Source organism: Acomys minous (assembly GCF_964271855.1).
Source record: "Acomys minous genome assembly, chromosome: 7".
In the NCBI taxonomy this organism is placed as follows: domain Eukaryota; kingdom Metazoa; phylum Chordata; class Mammalia; order Rodentia; family Muridae; genus Acomys; species Acomys minous.
This window is the reverse complement of record NC_140488.1, coordinates 5,098,920-5,105,213: the sequence shown is the minus strand read 5'-3', so window position 1 is coordinate 5,105,213 and position 6,294 is coordinate 5,098,920. Positions and strand designations below refer to the sequence as shown.

At 45.6% G+C, this 6,294-nt stretch overlaps 1 long non-coding RNA gene across 1 annotated transcript; it reads right to left on the bottom strand.

The window, feature by feature from the left end:
- Nucleotides 1–1,496: 1,496 nt before the first annotated feature.
- Nucleotides 1,497–5,447, bottom strand: LOC311601336. Its single transcript, XR_014780527.1, has 3 exons — nucleotides 5,314–5,447; nucleotides 3,655–3,706; nucleotides 1,497–2,440 (listed from the first exon to the last, which is right to left on the bottom strand). It is a non-coding gene; the product is annotated as an uncharacterized lncRNA (long non-coding RNA).
- Nucleotides 5,448–6,294: the final 847 nt, after the last annotated feature.

Genomic DNA, 6,294 nt, shown 5'->3' with positions numbered 1-6,294 from the left:
TACTTGTTCATCAACCCCAAGGAATCAGAGCTATATATGGCTCTTGTGGGAAGCACTGTCAACCTGAATGGCATAATTTTTCATTGTCAACCCAAATGCCCCATCCCTCCTCCTCTTTCCTCCATCCCTCAACGTGTACTGTGTATATTTATAAGTTTTTTATAATTTCAGGTTATTAAAACTATATGACTTCTTGAGGTTTTATCAAACAAAAAACAAAAAAGAAAGAAAGAAAGAAAGAAGGAAGGAAAGAAAGAAAAAAGTAGCTGGGTGGGGGCCAGCCTTCCTTGCTGGAGAAACCTCTCCACCGAGCTCTTGCACTGCAGAAGGACCAGGGGCTTTCCCTGTTCATCACACATTTGCCAGGGCATCAGTGTCAACTCAGTGCCTGGCGCTAGACTTGCCACCTGGCCTCCTGGATGCTGTTCATACACTACATGGGTCTGGGCTGAAAAAACGACATGAGGAAGCACATATGATGCAGGGGAGGGAGGGTACAGACACTAAGTGCTGTTTATTGTGCAATCCACACTGCAGCAAGAGATTGTTAGCACAGAGGGCATTTCCTTGCAGTTCTCCCTTTTTCTAAACACCAAGGTGTTTGGGGCCATGTCAGCAAGGTCAGGGGGCCACAGCAGGAGGGAGGGCCTGTTTGCCATCCCCTATATGAGGGCATAGCAGTCTGGATGGGTCTGGGAACAGCTTGGAGTGGGCCATGTTCTGCAAGGCAATGGTGGTTAAGTGTTGCCTTGCCTTTAGAGTCTGCACTGTGAGAGTGAGCTGACAGGGCCTTTACTTAGCTGCCTTCTCAGCACCATTCCACCCCAGCTCCTCTGAGTCCACAGTGGTCACACCGTCCTCCCCAAGTGAGGAGAAGTCCATTTTGGAATATATCCTCCTCCTCTCTCCTAGGTATGGGCTTCTAGGATGGGCTTTGGTGTCTGAAACTTGGTTCTGGTGCCTCAGCTGCAGCGTGGTGAGTACCGATTGAGCTTCCAGCTCCACACAACCTCATAGGCTGCTGAGAGTTCTGGGCACAGCAAACAACCTGATGATGACAAGCTGTGCACCCAACGACAGAGACCCACAAAGGTTTGTATTTCATTCCATCCATGCCTTACACCAAGCCTGCTGCTTGTGTGAGAACAGGGCCACTGGGATTCACCTGCTGGGATCCATGGTCAGGACTGTCTCCAGGTTGACAGGAAACCTGGATCCTTCGCACAGAGCACCAAGGACCTGACAGACGGACTGCACTCTGAGGCTCCTACACCTGTCCAATAGGTAGCACAATTGGCCTGTTGTAGGGCCAGGTACTGTGCTCTCATGACCATTAACCGGATGGCACCCACTTTTTGCTGATATGAGGTGGGCACAAAGCACACTGGGTTAAACAGAATAAGAGCTTTTTTCCTTGTGGCCATTTGTCCCTCCTGCGTGAGAGTTGTCCTTGACTTAACATTTCAGCCTATAAAGTGGGACAATGGGCAAAGTCATTCTCTTTTGTAACTTTTTTTCTTGATGACACTAGGGGCGCTGTTAATGTGGCCTAGAAAGGCTGAAAAGCTAGTCAAAGGCTAGGTAATGGGGCACTTACCAAAAGCAATGTTCCTTCTGTTTCTATTTTGTGCAAAATTTGAAGCGTATTGGTATTAGCTCTTCTTTAAAAGTCTGGTAGAATTCTGAGATAAAATCATCTGGTCCTGAGGCTTTTTTCCCCCCATTTTTGGGAGACATTCAAGGACTGTTTCTTTTCCTTAGGGGTTATGGAGATATTTAACTTGTTTTCCTGATCTTGATTTAGATTTGGTAAATGGAAACTACCAAGAAAATTGTCCATTTTATTTAGATTTTCCAATTTTGTGGACTATGGTTTTTTGAAGTAGGACCTAAAGTTTCTTTGGAGTTTTCTCACAATGTGTGTTGTTATGTTCTGATTTTCCTTTCTGATTTTGTTGATTGGGATATTTTCTCTCTGCCTTGTAGTTAGTTTGGCTAAGTGTGTGTCTTTTGTCTATCTTGTTGATTTTCTTAAAGGAAGGCCCCTTCATTCCGTTCATTCTTCCTCTTGTCCTCTGTTTCTAGTTTGTTGACTTCAGCTTGAGTTTGAATATTTGCAGCCATCTACTCCTCTTGAGTTTGTCAGCCTCTTTTGTTATGAAAGCTTCCAGAGGAGCTGTTAAGTGGCTAGTATGGAATCTCCCCAATTTCTGTATGAAGGCACTTAGAGCTACGAACTTTCCTCTTAGTACTGCTTTCATTGTGTCCCATAAGCTTGGATATATTGTGCCTTCATTTTCATTGATTTTGAAAAGTCTTTAATTTATTTTTCATTTCTTCCCTGGCTCAGTTGTTACTGAGTAGGGAGTTGCTCATTTCCCATGATTGTGTAGGGTTTTTGTTATTTCTGTTGTTGAGATCCATCTTAATCCATGGCGATCTGGAAAAGCACAATAGGTAATTTCAATTTTTTTGTATAAGTTACGGTTCGCTTTGTGACCGAGTATATACTGCGAATTTTCGAGAAGGTTCCATGTGGCGCAAAGAAGAGAGAATATTCTTTTCTGCTTGAGTGAAAAGTTCTATAGATAAAAATTGGTTCCATTGGATTCGTTCCATCTGTTGGTTTCGTTATTTCTCTATTTTGTTTCTGCCTCAGTGATCTGTCCATTGGTTAGAGTGGGGCACTGAATTCTCCCACAATTGAGGTGTAAGCATCGTTCTGTGCTTTTACCTTTAAAAACAACAGTGTTCTGGTTTTGCTTTTGTTTTCTCTTTTCGTTTTTGGTTGTTTTTTTTTTTTTTAAATACATCTAGTTGTCCTTGTATGTTGGTCAAAGATGTTCTGAATTGGAATTGCCCTCTTGGTAGGCTTTTCACTAATATTAGGAGAAATTCTATTGCTTCATGCTGTACTTCTCTCTTAAAGAGCTGGCTCTGGAGTTGGATTAGACACCCCATCTCCCAACCCGAGCATGCTTGTTTTAAAATTTCCTCCAACATACCTGTCCTGGGTCAGGAGACTACCTGACACTAGGACAAAGATACAAAACAAAGCTAATCAGCCCAAGAAAAGACACTATGTGAATTCAAAGTCCTAAAACATAAGCTGTACCTTAGGATCTTAAAGAAAAAAAAATCTATACAAAGATATAATTATTATTCACACAGCATATGAGCCTGCAAGCCAGAAGAGGGCAGCAGATCTCACTATAGATGGTTGTGAACCACATGTAGCATTATTGAATATCATTAAAAATACCTAAAGAAAACTGAAACAACCTGGTGTTCTCATTTTCTGAGTTCCTGTAGATATTGGGTTTTTATACTTTTCTGTTTAATACCATCTAGGATTCAGGTAATTATATTATTCTACAATTGAATGGCTTCCATGACAAATAGTGAATATGCTTTTCAGAGTATCTGCCTACATCTGCAGACACACACAAACGGTTTAAAATGTAAAATAAAACTGTCAGTCTAAACTATCTTGTTTGTAAGGACCAAACAAACTCCCTTTGGAAAAAGAGACTCCATTTTGCAAAGGAAACTCGGTTTTGTGTTAAACCTAGCCAAGGGCTGAACCCAGATTACAGACTAAGTACAAACTAGCCTAAACAGAAAATATATTCCAAGGCAACACAATCAACTCACCTTGGGAAAGTCCAAATACACTCTCTACTGGTCAAGCTTGGCAGCAGGGGGTCTGGAACATAGCAACAACCAATTAACAGAGGCTCGTCCAAACTTCCTAATACCCCCATGACTGCTTTAGCCAATCTTTTCTATAGGCAAATTTGCCCTACACCTATTACCCAACCATGAACCTCTAAGTCTTGTAACTCTCTGCTTGCAGATTTTCTGCCCAGATGTCATCCAATCATATACTGTAGAACCCATCTCTTTTTCTAAAACCTATTTTTTAAAAACCCTCTCAATTGAGACTCCAGGCCACTTCCCTGCACCTGCTGCGTCAGCGCATTGGAGGTGTGTCCTGGGTTTGACCCTGCAATATAAAGTGATCCTTGCCACTGCATATGGACTCAGCTCTTGGGTGGTCTGTTCAGAGTCTCTCAAAATTTGGGCCTAAGATTCATTGTTATTAACTCCAAATATGCCGACTTAACATAACCAGAGCTGAACACTTAATATTTATTCCAAAAAGGAGATAGGTAAAACGATTGACCCTTCCTGGGAATATCCAGTCCAAATGCAGCCCACCAAGGAAAGCCCTCACAGCCCACCCACAAAAGGTGCTGCAGCCCACACAAACAGGCTCCCTCTTCTCCACTGCATTCAGTAGTTTTGCCAACACTTTACACTTCACCCAGTCCTCAACTTGTCCATCACCTTATAAGACAGGAGGCAGACCTGTCACTGCTCAAAGCTCCTACCTTGGCTTGCAAGCTCTGCCCACTATGCCTACATCATCAGCCTCAGCTGCACCTAAGCATCAAGCCCCACCTTCCACTACTACCTAAGTCATCACAGCCCCACTCACAACACCTCCAGCACAAGCGAACCCAGCAGAGACAGCTTCTGTTCTCCCACCTGCAACTACAGCTCTTTAACTCAGCACTCACAGCTTCTCCCTGTGAATGTACAATGCTTCACCCCCCCCACATACAGGGTTCTCATCCCGTGGGTCGCGACCCCCACACCAGCTATATATGTTGAGGTTCTATTCATAACAGTGGCAAAATTCCAGTAATTAAATAGCAATGAAACACATGAGGGGCTGTGTTAAAGAGTCACAGCATTAGGAAGGTTGAAACCCACTGCCCTTCCCTGACATTTGCAACCACAGCCCCCACCCACTACTCTATCTCAGCAGGTCACAGTGCCCCACTGCTACAGGTGTTCTCTGCCAAATGAAGGTCAAGTGAGGATTCAGCCTTCTGCCCCCTCCTCAGAAAGTGACCACTCACATCATAGCCTTGGCCTGGTGCTCTGCATTCCCTGCTCACTTATCTCACCACTCACACAGCCCAGCCCACAACAACTGCCACAGCAGAAACAGCCCTTGGACACTCTTCTCCTTCAGCGGGTCGAGACAACACTCAGTAGGTATCAAAAGTTATACTGACACAATCCAGCACTGAGCTAAAGGCCAGAGGACCTCAATCAAGCCCTGCATCAGCAAGAGAGCTCAGTCCACCACTCCTCAGTCAGCTCTCACAACCCCACACTAGTGTACACCCACACAACCCCATCCTGCTCTTAGGGTGACCCTGCCTCCTCTCAGGTCAACATCCAGAGCCCAGCCCAATTTTGTAAGAGATCACCTAGCCTCCCACCCTGGCTGCCCCTTACCTCCACACTGCAGGATCCATAGCCACGCCCCCAACACCTCACCACTTCCTGCTTCCCTAGTAATTTAGTGGGCCCAACACATCCAGGTTGGCCCTCACACCTCTGCCTCAGTCTGTCTACCTCCCAGGCTCAGCTCTAAGTGCTCCAGAACACCGCCCCTCCCCCTCCCTGCCAGCACCTGTTCCCAAGGGATTCCACAGTGCACAAAGTGTCCTTCTCTAACACTTACTAGGTCCAGATCCACCCAGCCTTCCACCCTAGCATACAAGCCCCGCCCACCACTATTGACCTCAGCAGTCACAGCCCCACCCACAAGACCAGCACCAGTCCTCCTGCTGCAGGGCACACTATCCTTACTTCCAAGTCTTCTCATGGACTCCTTCTCCATTCAGTCCTGGCCCATCCCCTGACACTCATTTTTGACTTCTTTCTGGGCCTGCTGTAATGGACACTTGCCCCTGCCCTCTTTAGAGGTCCTCAGGATGTGCCTGATTCAAAACTGTCCCTAATGGTTAGAGCAGCCTGCTCCAGTGATCTCACAGACTGTCTGCAGAAGATCAAACCTCAAATCTCAGCACTCAGGCGGAAGAGGCAGACTGAGAACTGAGTTCAAGACCAGCCTGGTCTAAAAAGTGAGTCCAGAATACCCAAGGATACACAGAGAGACCCTGTCTCTGGGAAAAAAAAAAGAAAAAAAAAAGTAACGTTGGAAAGCAAAATGAAAAAGAAAAGAATAGATGTGTCAGGGGCTGGACAAAGGCACCTGAGTGGATGGTTGTAAACTTCCCTCAACAGTTTTACAGGAGCAGCTGGCTCAGGCCTGACCAATGGTAGTCTGTGGTGCTGTGCATCCCCTCACCTGGTGTGGGGGTCTTTCGGCCTGAACCTCAATGCATGGCCATGACACTGTGAACTGGAGGCCTTTGCTGCCTGGTGACCACAAGGCTCAGCCCAGATAGAGTAGTTGGTGGGGGCTGTGGT